The 19,086-nt window shown below is 45.3% G+C and overlaps 1 pseudogene; it reads left to right on the top strand.

The window, feature by feature from the left end:
- The first annotated feature begins 18,310 nt into the window (after positions 1–18,310).
- LOC129487039 (uncharacterized) lies at positions 18,311–18,411 on the top strand (annotated as a pseudogene).
- Positions 18,412–19,086: the final 675 nt, after the last annotated feature.

Genomic DNA, 19,086 nt, shown 5'->3' on the forward strand with positions numbered 1-19,086 from the left:
CACTTCCCCTTTCTATTCCTACTTTACAAGACTAAAAAATAAATTTGTGGTAATAATAAAATATCATTAAAGAAGCAAAACAAAAAGTTTAAATTATATGTACAATGGCCTTTTGAAATACGTATTTGTCTAATTTTTGGTTGCATATGTCAGAAACTAAACTCAATGTAACTCAAGCAAAAAGAAAATTGCACACTCATGCAAACTGGGAAATACAGATGTGATCTGACATCATGCATACATGAATCTAAGATCTCAAATAATATCTTCGGGGCTTTGCCTCTCTCTTACCACTTCTCATTTCTGCCTTCCTCCCTATGTTGGTTTAATTTGCTTCTTCTATAGATGGCTGCTTCCATGAAGCTGGGAAAGATGACTACAAGTAGTTCCGGTTTGCCAGCAGCTACAGCCACTCATTCCAGGAACAGTGCTGCTTCGTGTGTGGAAGGGGTGGTCAGTAGCGCCCCCTGAAGAGCATTTTGGGAATTTGTGGGGATGGTTTTGGTTGTCACAATGATGGTGGAAAGCTACTGCTTAAATTTTATGCTAGACTTGCGGTGAAGCATGGAATAGTCCTACACAAAGAATTATCCTACTGGACATCTATGTGGGTGGAAAGCCTATTTGTAATTAATTGAGCCTAGACTTAACCCCATTTTATATATAAAGTATTTCTTGCACAGTTTTAATATACATTGAGTTGTCCATACATACTACCTTGTGTAAAACAAGGGAAAGTTGTATTTTGTTTGAAATTTTGCCAAGGGCTGTTCATGATTTCACTGTTTCAGAAACCACATCGCCGATGGCAACGCCACTTATGGTGTTGGAGGTATCACACAGCACACCTGCATATGGCGTCATCTGCGGCTGTCACACTCACGGTGATTCTACGTGTTTGAGCAAGCATCTGACTCCCTCATTATGTCTTCTAGTGTGGGCATAACCATGCATTTACTTATTGATGAATTATTATTTTATTATATGCTATTTTAGAAATGATTTTATTTTATTATAAGCTATTTTAATTTCTCTTTTCTACTACAGTTAGGGCATCATATTGATTTTTTTTTTTTTTTTTTTGGTATAGACAGGGTCTTTTTTTTGTTTCCTAGGCTGGTCTTGAACTTCTGGCTTCAAGCCATCCTCCCACCCCCAAAGTGCTGGAATTACAGGTGTAAGCCACTGCACCCTGCCTGAGGTTTTAAATAACATGTACATTATCCATTACCTTTCAGTATATTAAAAGGATAATAAAGTATTTGTTTAGAAAAGGAAAGTGTTAGATTTTAGAACCACTGTCTTAGACGAAGAGGGCTGTGTACTCCCTCCTAATGAGCATCACCTTGCCAACTTGTAAGGATGACCCATATGGTCTAGTGTGGGTCATAGTCCACCCCGAACCCAAGGGCTGACCAAGAAAGTAAGTGCTCCTGACTAGCTTGGTTAGTGGGGCACCCTTGGGAAAGGGGTAAGAAGGGAGGCAGAACAGGCAGGACCCTAAGATACATAGCTTCTCAAGGCGGCATGGAGTGGGGAGGGGCTCCCCAAAGGGAAAATGGGGTGCTGTTACTACATGAAGGCAGAAGGGAAGCTGGACAGGCTAAAGCGACAATTATGCACAAAAAAAAATTTTAAAAAAACATATTCATGACTTAGAAACCTAAGAAATGGAAAAGTGTTGATGAAACATTCCCTACTACAGCCTCAGGGTTTACAGAACAAGTCCACAACAAACCAAATTGCTAAGGATGGAGAGAAACAGAAAATGATCATTGACATGCAAGAAAACTGCAAGAGAAAGCCAGGATCCCCTCTAAACAACATCGATGATGCAACAATAACAAAGCTTCCTGCCTAAGATTGGCAGGAATTCCAGCTATGCTGTGCACAGTGGGAGATGGCCACGCCAGAGAGCTGGGCTTGGCAGCCAAGCTCCTCGGCTGAATGTTGAATCAGTCCCCAGGACTCCGCTAGCGGAGCACTAATTTTGGTAACCCCTGACTGCATATAAGCAGTTGTACATAATAATGGCACTCCAGGGAAATGTATCCACTCACTTGGAAGAACCAAGCAAAGGATTTGCATTGTTCTCATCAACTGGTTGCCCATCTGGACATCCTCCTTGTAGGCTGAACTCTATATTTTTTAATAAAAACAAAGCCTTAGGAGAGCTCCATAAATATCACTTCTTTCAGTTGGGCTGTGCCTGGAGCTAGGGAGTGAACAATTGAGCCTAGAATATTGATATTCTAATTTGCTGATGGAGGGGCTGTACGGGTTAATCATTATGTTTTCTTTATTCAATAAACATTTATACAGCATATTCCATGGCGTGGTACAGGACCGGGTGATACAAAGACTTGAGACTCATAGCTAGTGTGAGATCATTATCCATAAGCAGAAGTGCTGGATGACACCATGGGCTCATTCCCCATTCACTCCACCCCATGCATTGCTGCCCTCTTCTTCTTGGGCCTAACAAGCTGTCTGCTGCCTCAGACCCTTGTTTTTGGCTGTTTTCTCATCCCTAGATAGTTTATGAGTCCATTCCTCTCTTCCTTCAGGTCTCTGCGTAACTGCCACCTCCACAAAGAGGCCTTCCCTTCCTAAACATCCCAGCTAAAAGAAGCCCTCTCACTTCCCCTCCCAGCCCTTATTCTCTTATTCATGCCTGTTTTATCCCCTAATCTAGTTTGATTTTTTCATCAAGAGTCTCATTAATAAAGCTGGAGACGAAAATATTATCAATATCTTATGTTAAAATAATGGTTACTTCTTACTAAATATTTTCTATTTAGGCCAGGTGCGGTGACTCATACCTGTAATCCCAGCATTTTGGGAGGCCGGGCAGGTGGATCACCTGAGGTCAGGAGTTCGAGACCAGCTTGGCCAACCAAAGTGCTGGGATTATAAGCACAAGATGAAACCCCATCTCTACTAAAAATATAAAATCAGGCAGGTGGTGCACACCTGTAATCCTAGCTACTCGGGAGGGTGAGCATGAAAATCGCTTGAACCCGGGAGGCGGAGGTTGCAGTGAGCCAAGATCACACCATAGCACTCCAACCTGGTCAACAAGAGCAAAACTCTGTCTCAAAATATATATGTGTGTGTGTGTGTGTGTGCACATATTTATCTGAAATTGCTGTGTTTTAAGTACATTAATAACTTTTTTTTTCTTTTTTGAGACAGGGTCTCACTCTGTCACCCAGGCTGGAGTGGAGAGGCACTATCATAACTCACAGAAGCCTTGAACTCCTGAGCTCGAGCAGTACTCTGGCCTCAGCTTCCCAAGTAGCTGGGACTACAGGCGCATGCCAGCATACCCAGCTAATTAAGGGCATTAACACTTAATTCTCTCCCAATAACTTTATGAATTGGTTCTGAGCTTGTTCTTATTATCTTTTCTGAAAAAAATAATAGGCCAGGTGTGGTGGCTCATGCCTGTAATCCCAGCACTTTGGGAGGCCAAGTTGGGAGGATTGCTTGAGGCCAGGAGTTTGAGACCAGCCTAGTCAATATAGTGAGATAAAACAGGTGGGAATATAGTGGGAAAATAAATAAATACATTTAAAAAATTAATAAACATTACTTTTTAGATCAGTTTCAGGTTCACAACGAAATTGTAAAGTGCAGAGAATTTCCATCCAAATACTCCTTGCTGCCCACCCCACAGTCTCCCCAACCAGAGTGGTACTTTTGTTATAATTGATGAGTCTACACTGACACATTATTATCATCCAAAGTCCATCGTTTATATTAGAGCTCACTCTTTTTTTTTTTTTTTTTTGAGACAGAGTTTCGCTCTTGTTGCCCAGGCTGGAGTGCTCATTCTTAATGCTGTATATTCATCATCTTCTTTTTACAAATAAGGAGGCCAGGTACAGTAACTCATGCTTATAATCCCAGCACTTTGGGAGGCCAAGGCAGATGAATCACAAGGTCAGGAGTTTGAGACCAGCCTGGATAACATGGTGAAACCCCATCTCTACTAAAAATACAAAAAATTAGCTGGGCATGGTGGCATGTGCCTGTAATCCCAGCTACTTGGGAGGCTGAGGCAGGAGAATCGCTTGAACCTGGGAGGCAAAGGTTGCAGTGAGCCAAGATTGCACCACTGCACTCCAGCTCAGGGGACAGTGCGAGACTCCATCTCAAAAAACAAAAACAAACAAATGAGGAAACTGAGGCAAAAGGGGTTAAGTAACTTGCCCAAGGTCACACACAGCCAGGGTTTGAACTCCAGCCCGGTTGAGTCCAGGCTCTGAACCACTAGGCTCTACAGCTGCTCTCCACATTGTCACTTATCTATTGACTTCGTTTGACTGCCAACCACCTCCCCTCTAGAATACAATCTCCAACAGGACAGAGATTTGTCTACGCCACTGCTATACCCCCAGTGTCTTGGGGAGTGGCTGGCACAGAGCCAGCACTCAACAAACCCTAGAGGAATGAATGGATAGTGGCAGGAGGCAGACAAATCCTAGGCAGACAGGGACGGGTTCCCAGTGGAACCCCACCTTCAAGCCGAGGACAGTTTAAAGCCTAGCCATAAGTCCTAGATAAATCCATGGACTGGATTGAGAATGTTTCTTCTTGTTTGGCACACTTTTCTCTGATTGATCTCCACTCTTCACCTATTTTACATATACCTGCCGTTCCCTAATTGGTTTATTACACTGTTGTGCCCACCTTTGAGTGGCACTTTTGTTTTAGACTTTTTTGTATACTCACAAACCAATCAGCATGCAGTCCCCAATTCTTAGCCCATAAAAGCCCCAGACCCAGCCATACTGAGAGAGAGACCACCTGACTTCAGGTGGTGGACCACCCTCATGTCCCCTCTCCACTGAGAGCTGTTTTGTCACTCAATAAAACTCTTTTCTGCTCTCCTCACCATCAAGTTGTCAGTGTAATCTCATTCTTCTTGGATGCGGGACAAAAGTTTAAGACCCACCAAACACAGATATGAAGAAGTCTGTAACACTATAGCCCTCCTGGCCTCTGCTGGCAGAGGGTAGCTGCCCCACATGGCAGGAAGCAGTGGTGGGGCTGGGCCAGTCCCAGAGCCTAGGACCGGAGTGGAGCAACAGGACTGACAGAGCTGTTAACACACCCCCATTCATCGGGCCATGGATGGCAGGACAAAAGAGCTATTAGCATGCTGAAACACCCACTCTAAGGCTTCAGGGTCATGGGCATCCCTGTTCGGGTGCCACCACATTCCCCTTGTCTAGGTGTTGGAGTCCACCGCAACATGCCTGATCCAGTCGCAAGCCCTGCACAGAGCCCTCTCCTGTGCCGGTGCTTGGAGCAGCCCGCCGGACCACACACTCACTCACTCACATGTTCGCTCCTGCTGCAGGCTGAGTGTGCAGTTGCGGAGGCTGCAGGATCCACCCCAAAGCGCAAGCCAGGTGCGGTCCAGCAGGCCAAGTGAGCAGGGACACTACAGGCTGTGGAGGTCTCCAGCTGGCAAAGCAGCATTAAAAAATATCCTGCATCATTTCGACATTGGTAAATGTTCCTGCCCTGGTCCCTGAGGTACTCCAAGACCCTAAAGAGTTCTCTGAATTTCCACATGCTCAAGACTTGGGAAGCTGTGGCCTCACACTTAACATGAGTAGCACTTTCTACCAACAGATCTCAAGGCTGGCTGCACACTGGCATCACCTGGAAGCTATTAAAATGCCAATGCCTTGGCCTCACCCTAGATCAATCAAATCAGCGTCTCTGGGTGGGACACCAGTCTCAATGTTTACAGCGCTCCATTATTGATTCCACTGTGCAGCCAAGTTTAAGAACCATGTTCATAGTTGAATCCCATCAAGTGGTAAAGCAACCTGAGTGGAGTTATAAAATATTGTCTCCTCAAATCTGGGGATAAAGTCAACAAAAATTACACAAGAATTAAGCAATGAGTATTTGAGTAATTTAAATTTGGGGACTGTTAAACCCCAACCCACCATAACCTTCTGGGAGAGCAAGAAATCCTTTCCTGTAGGCTCAATTTGCTCCTCCTTGTCATTAAAAAAATCAGACCAAAACAAAAACACACAAAACTCTGCTTAGATCTCTGTATCTTCAGAACTTGTGTCCTGGCCAAAACTATCTGATTGGTCAGTTATCTTAGCCTAGTCAATAGAAGGTACCCCCGAGTATGCCTGGGATGTTTCCTTCCTGGGTATGTGACTTTACCCCTGGAAACTCTTAGCCTTAATCTTAGAGATAATAAAATTAAATCCATTGTATCAATGTTTTTGTGTTACATTTAGAAGTGGTCTGTGTAATATTTATCAATAGGTACCTACAATGATACAATGTTTGTGATGTTTAAGAGGACTTGGCATGGTAGGGTATGCAACATATTAGCCTTGTGAGTCCAATGTAAAATATGTAATTGAGTATTCAATTGTAGAGTTTAGATTTTAAGTTGAAAAATAAAGTAGCATTTTTTCAAGTTTATTAACAATATTGTAATGTTTGAGATAACTGGCAAATTACTGTTGCTACTCATTTACTTCATTAGCTTTCCTATGGTGGCTTAAGTATTTGGGGAAGATTTTGCTTCTTAGTCTAGCATTCGAGGAGCTTAAAGTTAAATATGTTTAATGTGTAAACACAGCTTAAGATATTAATATTTACAGGCCTTGAACTGTGTTGTAGAAGGGGGCTAGTGTTTGCTTTGGAGACACCCTGGACTCTCTCTCTCCCTCACGTACTCCATAACTCATCCATTGACAAAGCCTGTTGGCTTTTCCTTTAAAGTATATCCAGAATTTCACCCCCTTTCACCTTATCCTACACTCACCCTGGTGTAACCACCATTCTCTCTCACCTGGATTAATAACATAGACTCCAACTGGTCCCTCTGCTTCTATCCTTTTCCCATCCTATAAGCCAGGCCATGTCACTCCTTCTCAGCTTCCAGCAGTTCACATGGGGTAGTAGCTCACCCTGCTCCTATCCTTTTCTGACCTCATCTCTTCCCGCTTCCTCTTCCTTGGGGGAAGTCACTCTGGACTCATGGCTGAAGCAAGCACATCCCCACTCTCGGGCCTCTGCACTGGCTGTTCTCTCTGCCTGATGTTCTTTCACCTGATGGCCACCTGGCTCATCCCTCACTTTCTTCAGGTCTCTGTTAAAATGTCTCCTCCTCTGTGATGCCTTTTCTGAACATCCTATGCAAACCCCTCCATGCCCTCCTCCCACCCCTTCACTCCTGCCCCGTTTACCCTGCTATTGTTCTATAGAGCACTTATTGCCATCTAACAGGTTATATACTGAACATCAGAGGCATCCAAAAAAGTCACACTGACATGACAATGGGAAATTATATTACATTTAGAATGTTGTCAGCATTAATTGTTATATATATATAAAATATATGTAATATATATATTTTTTAAATAGAAACGAGGTCTCACTATGTTGCCCAGGCTGGTTTTCAAACTTCTGAGCTCAAGCAATCCTCCTACCTACGCCTCCCAAAGTGCTAGGATTATAGACATGAGCCACCATGCCCAGCTGTTTTATACTTTAACATTTATTATTCATATGTTTTAAAAAATAGAGAGCAGCGCCATGTAAATAAAATCTAACAAAGTTCTTCCAGTTGGTAGGTATCATTCTAAGTACTTTAATCACTTAATTCTCACAACCATGTTAGTTGGTTATTACTACTAGTTCTATTTTTCAGATAAGGAAGTTGAAGCACAAAAAGAAGTGGGTTGCCCAAGCTCACACAACCACAGGTGGCACAACAGGGATGCCAGGCCAGGCCATCTGGCTCCAAGGCCCATGTTCTTAACCACTTTGCTAGAATATTCTACTGAAGCCCCCTTCCCTGTGAGAGGGTCTCTGCCACCAGTCAACAGGGTGACCTTGGACAAACTAACTGCTTTACCTCCTTGTTATCTGCACAGTGACTCCCTTTCAGCTCTGAGTCTTGATTAATTGACATCAAAAAACAATTATCTGAGTTGCTGCAGAAAACTCAGGATAAGAGAAAATTGATTTAGAAGACATGAGGGATCTGGCTCACATGCCCACTTAGAATAAAGACCCGCTCTCCAGGAAAACTTACATGTGCCTACAATTTTGTAAACTATTTCAGGTGGTTTATAAATTCCCTACTGCCCTAAGTCCTGGGTTAAGAACCCTTATTATAAACAATAAATTTCAGACCCTTGGAAGAGTTCTAAGAAATATGGGTTCTCGGCCGGGCGCAGTGGCTCACGCCTACAATCTCAGCACTTTGGGAGGCTGAGGTGAGTGGATCACGAAGTCGGGCCAAGATGGTGAAACCCCATCTCTACTAAAAATACAAAAATTAGCTGGGCGCAGTGGCAGGCGCCTGTAATCCCAACTACTCAAGAGGCTGCGGCAGGAGAATCACTTGAACTCAGGGGGCGGAGATTGCAGTGAGCCAAGATCATGCCACTGCACTCCAGCCTGGGTGGCAAAGTGAGACTCTGTCTCAAAAAAAAAAAAAAAAAAAAAAAAAGAGGTGGGGAGAATATAGGTTCTCTTTCTCTGGAGGGGTTTTTAAAAATAAAGCTGGTCTTCTTTCTTTCTTTCTTTTTCTTTTTCTTTTTTTCCTTTTCTTTAAAAAGAAAGCTGGCCTTTCTTTTTTTCCTCCCTTCCTTCCTTCCTTCCTTCCTTCCTTGAGAGATAGGGTCATGCTCTGTCACCCAGGCTGGAGTGCAGTGGTGCAATCACAGCTCACTGCAGCCTCAACCTCCTGGGCTCAAGCAATCCTCCTGCCTCAGCCTCCTGAGTAGCTGGGATTACAAGCATTCACCACCACACCTGGCTAATTTTCTTGATTTTTTTTTTTTAGAGACGGGGTCTCTCTATGTTGCCTAGGCTGGTCTCTAACTCCTGGGCTTAAGCAATTCTCCCCCTTGGCCTCCCAAAGCGCTGGGATTATAGGCATGAACCACTGCAACAGGCCAAGGCCGGAGGTTTGAAAGGTTGGAAGTTGTCTAGATGTGGTTCAGTTGGAAGAAGGAAGAATAAGGACCCTCAGGGCTCCCCAGACTCCTAGCTGTGCACCTGAGTCACCTGGGGCAGAGGTTCTCAACCCCGGCACTACAGACATTTTACATGATGACTATTGTGGAAGCTGCCCTGTGCACTGTAGGATGTTTAGCAGCTTCCATGGCTGCTACCTGCTTGCTGCCAGGACCATCCCTCCTCCAGGTGTGACAACCAAAAATGTCTCCACACATTGCCTAATGTCCCCTGGGGGTTCAAAATCAACCCTGATTGAGAGCCACTGATGTAGGGGCGCAATTTATTTTTATTTTTATTTTTTGAGACGGGGTCTCACTCTGTTGCCTAGATTGGAGTGTAGAGGTATGAACATGGCCCACTGCAGCCTCAACCTCCTGGGCTCAAGAGATCTTCCTGCCTCAGCCTCCTAGGGTAGCACTTTTTTATTTTATTTTATTTTATTTTTTATTTTATTTATTCTGAGATGGAGTCTCACTCAGTTGCCCATGCTTGAGTGCAGTGGCATGATCTCAGCTCACTGTGACCTCTGCCTCCCAGGTTCAAGCAATTCTCTTGCCTCAGCCTCCCAAGTAGCTGGGACTACAGGCATGTGCCACCATGCCCAGCTAAGTTTTGTATTTTTAGTAGAGACAGGTTTCTTCATGTTGACCAGGCTGGTTTTGAACTCCTGACCTCAGGCGATCTGCCCTCCTCAGCCTCCCAAACTGCTGGGATTACAGGTGTGAGCCACCGTGCCCAACCAGGGAGCACTTTAAAAATAAGACTTGTTCACACAAAAATTTGTACATGAATAATCATACCAGCATTATTAACAATAGCCAAAAAGTGGAAAGAGCCCAAATGTCCATCAAATGATGAACTGATAAATAAAATGTGGATATCCATACAATGGAATATTATTCGTCCATAAAAACAATGGAATATTGATACATATTACAACATGAATGAACCTGGAAACATTATGGAAAGTAAAAGAAGCCAGTCACAAAAGATCACAAAGTATTAATATATGACTCCATTTATATGAAATATGCACGATATGTAAATCTATAGAGACAGAAAGTAGATGAGCCAGGCACAGTTGTTTACACCTGTAATTCCAGCACTTTGGGAGACTGAGGCAGGGGGATCACCTGAGGTCAGGAGTTTGAGACCAGCTGACCAACATGGTGAAACCCCATCTCTACTAAAAATATAAAAATTACCCAGGCATGGTGGCAGGCACCTGTAATCCCAGCGACTCGGGAGGCTGAGGCTGGAGAATCGCTTGAACCCGGGAGGCAGAGGTTGCAGTGAACCGAGATCGCACCATTGCACTCCAGCCTGGGCGACAAGAGTGAAACTCTGTTTCAAAAAAAAAAAAAAAAGAAAGTAGGTGAGTGGGTGCCTAGGACTGGGGAGACTGGGGAGACAGGGTGATTGGGGAGTGACAGCTAACGGTCACAGGGTTTCTTTTTGGGGTTGGCTAAAATGTTTTAAAATTGATTGTGCTGCTGTTTTGCATAACTCTGTGGATATACTAAAAACCATTTAATTGTACACTTTAGCAGGGTGAATTGTATGGTATATGAATTATATCTCAATAAAGCCGTTTACCAAAAAAAAAAAAACAACAACAAAAAACCTCTCTACCATGCCCCCAACCTCCTGCCTCAGGCCTATTAAATCAGGTTCTCCGGGCGATAGGCCCTGGGAATCGAGCACATGTCAAAGCTCCTGGATGGCCCTGATGCAGCTGGGGAGCCTCCTCTAACTCTGTGAGTGACTCAGACTGAGGGACTAGAATTTTTTTCTTTTCATCAACCCTTGCCTGCTAGTCAGAAGAGGAAAGAGGAGCATGAATTAATGAAGAACAGCAAGTTTCCCCACGGAGACAACAATAGAGTTGTCATTTGTCTATGTCCAGGAGTTGTTTTTCATCTTCTGGTGTCTAGCAATGGAATGGAAAATTCCATAAATTATGAACTGGCAAGCAATGCCCCCCTGTGGACTGTTGCAATAAGAAGTCCCAGTGTTTACATTGCTTTTAGATCTTTTAACCAAGTATCTTTCCCGCCTGCATCATTTTATCTTCAGTTCATTTGTCCCAGAATCCAGATAGAGAGCACATCTTAGGTCTTGGAAAGTACAAGAGGAGAGAAAGCACTTTGAAAGGTGACATTCCCAGAACTGGTGAAAGTTCAGGAACAGATTTCTTGAAGGTAAGTGAGGTCTGCTCACATTGTTTTCTTTCAGGTTACCACTGTAAAAGGCTCCAGCTGCATCCGTGGCCTTTTCAGTCGGCGAAACAGTACAACATGGTCGTGTTAGCACAGCATCCTTACCTGCTCCTGGCGGAGGCAATCTTAGTGCCCTCTCTTCTCCTCTTTTTTTTTTTTCTGAGATGGAGTTTTGCTCTGTCACCCAGGCTGGAGCGCAGTGGTGTGATCTCGGCTCACTGCAACCTCTGCCTCCCAGGTTGAAGCAATTCTCCTGCCTCAGCCTCCAGGGTAGCTGGGATTACAAGCTTATGCCACCACACCTGGCTACTTTTTGTATTGTTTGTTTGTTTGTTTGAGATGGAGTCTTGCTGTCTCCCAGGCTGGAGTGCAGTGGTCCGATCTCAGCTCACTGCAAGCTCCGCCTCCCGGGTTCAGGCCATTCTCCTGCCTCAGCCTCCTGAGTAGCTGGGACTACAGGCGCCCGCCACCACGCCCGGCTAATTTTTTGTATTTTTAGTAAAGACAGGGCTTCACCATGTTAGCCAGGATGGTCTCGATCTCCTGACCTCGTGATCCGCCCTTCTCAGCCTCCCAAAGTGCTGAGATTACAAGCGTGAGCCACCGCGCCCGGCCTACTTTTTGTAATGTAAGTAGAGATGGGGTTTCACCATGTTGGCCAGGCTGGTCTCGAACTCCTGACCTCATGATCCACCTGCCTCAGCCTCCCAAAGTGCTGAGATTACAGGCATGAGCCACCGCGCCTGGCCTTCTTCTCCTCTTTTGTTGTCTGTTCCCTCACCAAATGGACCTTGGTTTCAAGTGCTTCCTAGCCACTCAGACCGACCTGGGCTCCAATGCCGGCTTGCTAAAGCAATGTGCCAGTGCTTTTGAGGCGTTATCCTAATTAATTATCAAAACAATCCTATGAGAGAGGTGTTGTTCTTTTTTTTTTTTTTTTTTTTTTTTAAGACAGGGTCTCACTCTGCCACCCAGGCAGGAGTGCAGTGGCACTATCTTGGCTCACTGCAGCCTTGACCTCCAGGCTCAAGCGATCCTCCTGCCTCAGCCTCCTGAGTAGCTGGGACCACAGGTGCATGCCACCACACCTGAATAAACGTCCTTAGGGTCTTCAGATGTGGAAATTGGGCCACGAGGAGCTAGGTCAATTCAGTGCAAGAAGCACAATCCACAGTGCATGGTATGCAGCAGGGTTGCATTATCATTTCCCTCATTCTCCAAGTCCTATTGTGCTCTTTGCTGATCAATTTAACTGACGCTTGATAAGTGTCCATGTCTTCCAATGACCAATTAAAAAGTATAAATAAAAGTATTGGCCGGGCGCGGTGGCTCATGCCTGTAATCCCAGCACTTTGGGAGGCCGAGGCGGGTGGATCACGAGGTCAGGAGATCGAGACCATCCTGGCTAACATGGTGAAACCCCGTCTCTACTAAAAATACAAAAAAAAATATTAGCCAGGCGTGGTGGCAGGCGCCTGTAGTCCCAGCTACTCGGGAGGCTGAGGCAGGAGAATGGCGTGAACCCGGGAGGCGGAGCTTGCAGTGAGCCGAGATCGCGCCACTGCACTCCAGGCTGGGTGACAGAGCGAGACTCCGTCTCAAAAAAAAAAAAAAAAAAGTATTAGCACTTTTAGGCCAGGCGCAGTGGTAGCTCACGCCTGTAATCCCAGCACTTTGGGAAGCCGAGGTGGGTGGATCACCTGAGATCAGGAGCTCAAGACCAGTCTGACCAACACGGTGAAACCATGTCTCTACTAAAAATGCAAAATAGCCGGCCTGGTGACGCACGCTTGTAATCACAGCTACTTGGGAGGCTGAGGCAGGAGAATCGTTTGAACCCAGGTGGCGGAGGTTGCAGTCAGCAAAGATCATGCCATTGCACTCCAGCCTGGGCAACAAGAGCAAAACTCTGTATCAAAGAAAAAAAAAGTATTAGCACTTTTAAATAGCGTGTATGCATTTCAGCAGGGGTCTTCCAGCAATCAAACAATAAACCCCAAACTAAATCCCTAATGCTGGGATTTTAAGAGCTATGTCTCATGGGGGTGAAACACTATGATCTGCGCCTGGGACTTTCCAGGTGGGCTGCAAAGTATCACCTGGGCATATAGTAACACTTACTTCAATTTGCCGAATGCTTCTCTGCTGGGGAGTTTATGTATTTTATCTCTGTCAATCCTCCTGATTACCCACAAGGGCATGATTATCCCATTTTACAGCAGAGGAAACGATGTAAGCCCCAGTGGCGGTGAGCAGCAGAGCCGACATTCACACCCAGGTCTTCCTGGCTCTGAAGCTTGTGCTCCTGGGTGTGCTGCCTGGCCCCTCAAGCAGCCTTTCAGGAGTGAGCTCCATCAGAGGTCTGGGCACTTTCTTTCTTTCCATTTATGTCTATGCCACACTCCCTAACAAACTATGCTATAAACCTCTGCAGGGGACTGAAGCTTATTCACTGTTTCCTATAGCATCTGTGTTGCTCATAGGTGCACAAGGCATGTGTGATGCATTACCGGATGGCTGCTTAGACATGTGGCTGCTTGTTTGTTGCAGACATGTACTCAGCATTCAAATGAAATATTTCTGCCGTGCCACAGATGCTTGCCAGCAGGTTAGGAACACCTTTCCTATGGCAGATAGCAATGGGCATCTGTGCAGTCTAATTGTAGTAGGCAAAGTTAGCCATATCAGATACAATTTTAAACTTATCTTTAGGCCAATTTTTTCCCTAATGTCCTAACCTAATGTCTCTCCAGTCCTGGATCTCTAGGCCCAGGCCACTGGGTTAACTTGCCTTAGCCAGAGATCTTTATTTTGTGAGTGACAAAACCCGATCTCAAACAAGCTTGCATAAACTGGAGAGCTATTGGCTTTCACAACTGGGAATGACTTGGGAGGCTTGGAGAACTGAAGGAAGAGTTCCTGAGCCCAGGGACCTGGGAATGGAATGAGGGACCCTACCTGGCAGGACCTTCTCTCCTCTCTACTTGCCAGGTTTTATTTTGTAGACAGGTGACTACATAAGGCAGGAAAGATCGTCATCTGCAACCCAGAACCTGCCTCCTTGTATCTTATGATCCCAGAGGAAAGGAGAACAACTCTCCTCCCACTTTGATTTGGGAAATTTGGGGGAAAGGCTCCAGTTGGCCTGATTTATGTTGGATGCCCACCTCTTGAACCAGTTCATTCACTGTCAATCATTCAACAGATATGAGCAAAACATGATACTGGGCCTAGCCCCATGGAGTTCATAATCACTGGGGAGACAAACATAAATCAATTAGCCAGCAAGTGTGAAACTGCACTGTGACGAGTGCTTTGCAAAGGAGATAGGTGGTACTTGGAGAGTGTACATGGAGGATTTGACCTTGGAGGTTGGGAAAAGCTTCCCTAAGGAAATGATGCTTGCACTAAGACAAAAAGGATAAGTTACCTAGGTGGAGTGTTAGGGAAAGGGCATTTTGGATGGAAGAACCGCTATGCACAAAGCACCATGTTAGTTAATACCAGAAACTGGGGCTGCAAGAATGTCTAGTAGCTAAAACAGCAGAGAGCAGGACAAGGTGGGGCAGGAGAAGTGGGGGGAGTAGTCCATGGGGCTTGTGGGCCACATTAAGGAATTTTGTCTTTATCCTAAGGCCGTAGGAAGCCAAGACCAAAATTGGGGATGGGTAAGGTATCACAATCATATTTGTCCTTTGAAAGAATGACTCTATGGCAGGTCGTGGTGGCTAACACCTGTAATCCAAACACTTTGGGAGGCAAAGGCAGGTGGATCACCTGAGGTCAGGGGTTTGAGACCAGCCTGACCAATATGATGAAACCCCGTCTCTACTAAAAATACAAAAATTCGCCAGACCTGGTGGTGGGCACCTGTAATCCCAGCTACTCAGGAGGCTGAGACAGGGGAATCACTTGAACCTGGGAGGCGGAGGTTGCAGTGAGCCAAGATTGCACCATTGTATTCCAGCCTGGGCAACAAGAGCAAAACTCCATCTGAAAAAAATAAAAGACTCCAGCTGCAGTAGGCTGCATGGCGGTGGCCCGGAGCGAATGTGAAAGTATCAGTTAGGAGGACACTAACTAAGAAGTTAGGTAATAACAGCTGGGACTTGGGTGATTGAGGATATGGACAGGAAAGAGATCCAGGAGGCAAAATTGGCAGATCTGGGAGCTTGGATATGGCAGGTAAGGGACAGGATGTTGTCAAGGATGACCTCCAGCTTTCTAGCTTACTCAACAATGTCCAAAGGGATGCAGGACTAAGTTTGGCCTGTCTGGGTCCCATTCTCACCCCTACGGACAGGATCAAGTACTGTGGCTCATTAAAATTACCGGATGCATGTAGAGATTGGGAGAGATTTTCTGAAGAGAAGTGGTACTGTTACCAGGAAAAGAGGGATGGGAAAACCACAGCCACTGCAGGGAAAACATAGAGTGGCCAGCCTCTGGCCACCCTGAGATACTTAGCAGTAAGTGCTACATTTATATTTGCCATTAAACATCAGTTTGCATATGCCACAGGGCAAGACACCAAGGGTCACGTTCCAGCTGCTTCAGGAGTCCCCTGGGGGAGGTTTCCTACTGTCAAATTCACTGTCATAAGCACTCACCAGTAGGGGCACTGTTACTCTTCTCAGCCACTTCCCTGGCCCCTGAGGTGGCCAACCAGGTGGCATCTTGGCCCCAGCTTGAGTCGGAGGTTAAAAGGACAGAGGGATTATTTCCAACAGTTTCAGCCAGCCTTGGAAGTGGCAGAATGAGTTACAGTCATACTGCACAGGAACATTTAGTCCTAGTTTTGCATAAAGACCCACAATACACTCATGCACTCTTTGGCATTCTTTAAATCTTTCCCCATTGTGATGTGGAGTCATGGATCTTAAGAAGAAAAAATGGTCTTTGTTCATCTTAGGTATTTCTTTCAGTGATACCTAGAGGCCACTGGCAAATATGTCCAAATTATAAACCAAAATGATAAGCCAGGGAGGAAGTTAAAATAATAAGAACTGGTCTTTCAAGGTCCCCTAAGGTATTCAGCCAAACCGGTTGTATTAATGACAAAGTAAAAGAAGCCAAACTGCCCAGGATGTTTGTCTAAGAAAATGATAGGCCACTTTTCACGTATCGAGTGACGGATGCAGACTTGCGAAGGTTTGCTAAGTTCTTGTAAAGGGGCAGGGGTGGCTGCAGGTTTCGTCATGGAGAGGATGTATGCAAAGTCAAATGCTCTATCTAGCAGGTCAATTTGTTTCCTTGCTTGTTTGTTTTTTTTCCAAAATACTGTTTTAAAAAAATCTGTTGGAAATAGTTTGAGCAGTCAAGAAAAACAAAAGCAAACTCAGGGAAAGAAAATATACTGTCTACACGACACCAAAACAGGGAAGTCCTGGGTATCTGTCACAAAGGTGTAGAATGGCAAATGGAGCTGGCTTCAATCTCCTCCAAAATGGTGGAAATACTGGGATTTTTACTTAATACTTTAGTACTAAGTAAATCGATGGCACCTCCAAGTTGGTGGTTTCTGTACTTCCTGTGGAACAGGTTTCTGGGCCTGAGCCCACCATCAGGGTTGGCAGCCATCCCCGGGGTGGTGCTATCTTTGCTGTGGTATCTCTGCTTAGTAATAAGAACTAAGGTGTATGGTAGCTCACTGTGGGCCAGGTGCTCCACGAGCTTTGCATAATAGTTATTTCCATCAAATCTTCACAACAACCTGTGAGGCAACCCTATATCTATCTCATTTTTTTTTAAGATGGAGTCTCACTCTGTCACCAGGCTGGAATGCAGGGGCGCAATCTCGGTTCACTACAACCTCCTCCTCCTGGGTTCAAGCGATTCTCCTGCCTCCCGAGTAGCTGGGACTACAGGTGCACACCACCACGCCCAGCTAATTTTTGTATTTTTAGTAGAGACGGGATTTCACCATTTTGGCCAGGATAGTCTCGATCTCTTGACCTTGTGATCCACCTGCTTCAGCCTCTCAAAGTGCTGGGATTACCAGCATGAGCCACTGTGCCTGGCTTTTTTTTTTTTTTTTTTTTTAATTTTGTTTAACTAGAGATGGGATCTCCTTATGTTGCCCAGGCTGGCCTCAAACTCCTGAGCTCAAGCCATCATCCCCCTTGGTCTCCCAAAGCACTGGGATTACAGGCATGAGCCACTGCACGCAGCCTCATCCCCATTTTAACACAAGTACACTGAGCCCTAGCAAACAGCTATAACTTACTGAAAACCCCACAGCTGATAAGTGGTGGCACTGGGATTTGAACCTGAGCAGTCTGTTTCCAGAGTCTGCCGGCTGAGCTACTGTGTGAAACGGTGCCTTCCAAACAGTCTTTTCTACCTTATTGCTCCTTGAATTCTGGCCCTGGCTCCAGTTTGGGGCCAAGCAGAAGATAGGATTGGTGGGCATGATGGCAACAGGGTCTATATGAAAGTGAGTATTTGGGGCTGGGCACAAGGGCTGACATCTGTAATCTCAGCATTTTTGGGAGGCTGAGGTGAAAGGATCATTTGAGGCCAGAAGTTCAAGACCAGACTGGGCAACACAGCAAGCTGCCATCTTTAAAAAATAAAAAAAAGTAGCCAGGCATGGTGGCGTGTACCTGTAGTCTCAGCTACTTGGGAGGCTGAGGTGGGAGGATCTCTGGAGCCTGGGAGTTCTAGTGTGCAGTAAGCCATGATTGCACCACTGCACTCATGGAAAGAAGGAAAGAGAGAAAGAAAGAGGACAGGTGCGGTGGCTCACGCCTGTAATCCTAGCAGTCTGGGAGGCTGAGGGGGGCAGATCACATGAGGTTAGGAGATCAAGACCAGCCTGGCCATTATGGTGAAACCCCATCTTTACTGAAAATACAAATTAGCTGAGCTTGGTGGCACATGCCTGTAGTCCCAGCTTCTTGGGATGCATGAGTCCCAGCTTCTAGAGGCACAAGAATTGCTTGAACCCAGGAGGTGGGGGTTGCAGTGAGCAGAGATCGTGATGCTCAGAGAGTGCACTGCACTCCAGCCTGGGTGACACAGCAAGACTCTGTCTCAAGAAAAAAAAAAAAAAAAAGGAAAAAGAAAGAGTGCTCACGTTGGCAGCATATGTACTAAAATTGGAATGATACAGAGATTAGCATGGCTCCTGTGCAAGGATGACACAAATTACAAAGCATTCCATATAAAAAAATGAAAGAAAGAAAGAAAGAAAGAAAGAAAGAAGAAAGAAAGAAAGAAAGAAAGAAGAAAGAAAGAAAATGAAAGAAAGAAAAGAAAAAAGAAAAGAAGACAGAAGAAAAAAAGAAAAGAAAGAGAATGAGAGAGAGAGAAAGAAAAAGACGGGGTTGAGGTAGGGGTTTTACATTGGTCCTTCAAGTATGGGCTGACCATAGTGACTTCCCTGCTGTCCATGTAAGGGTGATTGGTTGTTGTGCCCAGTGTTGGCTGCTGCTACCAACAATTTCCCAGTATGCTGAGAGGACACACAGGCTGCTACCAAGTAAGACCAGAGGAGCAGAGACTCTTATACCCCACCCAATAGCCAGCATCTCTTTTTTTTCCTTAGAAACAGAACATTAAGGCCAGGAGTGGTGGCTCATGCCTATAATCCCAGAACTTTGGGAAGCTGAGATGGGTGGATCACCTGAGATCAGGAATTCGAGATCAGCCTGACCAACATGGTGAAACCCCACCTTTACTAAAAATACAAAATTATCAGGGTGTGGTGGTGAATGCCTGGTAATCCCAGCTACTTGGGAGGCTTAGGCAGGAGAATTGCTTGAACCCAGGAGGTGGAAGTTGCAGTGAGCCGAGATCACGCCACTGCACTTCAGCCTGGAGCGACAAGAGCAAAACTCCATCT

Source organism: Symphalangus syndactylus, chromosome 7 (assembly GCF_028878055.3).
Source record: "Symphalangus syndactylus isolate Jambi chromosome 7, NHGRI_mSymSyn1-v2.1_pri, whole genome shotgun sequence".
NCBI lineage: Eukaryota > Metazoa > Chordata > Mammalia > Primates > Hylobatidae > Symphalangus > Symphalangus syndactylus.